Source organism: Ctenocephalides felis, unplaced genomic scaffold, assembly GCF_003426905.1.
Source record: "Ctenocephalides felis isolate EL2017-DRISC unplaced genomic scaffold, ASM342690v1 CF-g0.4_SCAFFOLD_00845, whole genome shotgun sequence".
In the NCBI taxonomy this organism is placed as follows: domain Eukaryota; kingdom Metazoa; phylum Arthropoda; class Insecta; order Siphonaptera; family Pulicidae; genus Ctenocephalides; species Ctenocephalides felis.
In genome coordinates, this window is record NW_020536999.1 from 89,342,793 (window position 1) to 89,343,949 (window position 1,157).

Consider the following 1,157-nt stretch of genomic DNA (forward strand, 5'->3'; position numbering starts at 1 on the left):
GTTTCGGAGGTACGGAGCTAAATGTGCAAAAAATAGCAGTTTTTGAGAGAACTCCCAAAATATTTCAAAGTATAGGATAAATCAAATTTTTTAAAAAGGTAAATTTTTTCCAAATATTTTAACCCCTTCCACTACATATCGCCGCTCCGGCGTAAAATTCATATTAATTTAGGAATTAGCGAGTGGAAAGGGTTAAAAAAAAACTAAAAATCGATTTTTATTTTTCAAAGTTCTAATAAAAATTGAGTATTTTTTTTTTAATTATTATTTATTACCGCTGGTTTATTATTTTATTAATAAAAATATTTATAAATATTAATAATAAATTATATGTATCTCATAGTCGATAGTAGTTCACATTATATAATTCACAATATATCGCTAAAGCTCGTATGTCAGGATGGCCGAGTGGTCTAAGGCGCTGCGTTCAGGTCGCAGTCCACTTCTGTGGGCGTGGGTTCGAATCCCACTTCTGACAAATTATTTTTTTTAAATTTTTTTATTACAAAATTATTAATTTTTATTATTTTTATTTATATTTTATCTATAAATAATATTTTATGGCAATAACAACAGTAATTAATTGATACTTTGTAATAATAATAATAAATGTTCCAAATATATTTGGAATTTTATAATACATGTTACAAAGAGTAAATATTTATTTTTTATAACTAAAATGCATAATTTTATTATTTTTATTTATATTTTATTATTAAATCACATCATTTGTTAATAATAACGGTAATTAATTGATATTTTCTAATAATAAATGTACGAGGTCTGTTCAAAAAGTACCCGGAATTTTCGTTTTTTCAAAAAAATATTTATTTATTCGTCTACATTAATGTGGACTTATGCCAGCGTTTTTTCCAATTTTCGAAGCACCCTTGATATTCACTTTTTGCTATGTCCTTGAGCACTCTCAGCGATTTTCTTCAATCGAGGAAAACCGCCGTCCTTTCATGGGTCTCTTCAAATTTGGGAATAGGAAAAAGTCACACGGAGCCATATCTGGTGAATTTTTGCACTTTGCAACACTTTATTTCATTTTTTACGCAAAATTTAATACAAATTCTTTGACTTTTCAATTCTTCCATTGTGAAAATCGCCGAGCTCAGAAAAACACGTCGAACCTTAGCGACTACCACAGACAA

At 27.9% G+C, this 1,157-nt stretch overlaps 1 non-coding gene across 1 annotated transcript; it reads left to right on the forward strand.

Annotated features, from left to right (window-relative positions):
* Positions 1–394: 394 nt before the first annotated feature.
* Trnal-cag lies at positions 395–478 on the forward strand. The gene has a single exon. It is a non-coding gene; the product is annotated as a tRNA-Leu (tRNA).
* Positions 479–1,157: the final 679 nt, after the last annotated feature.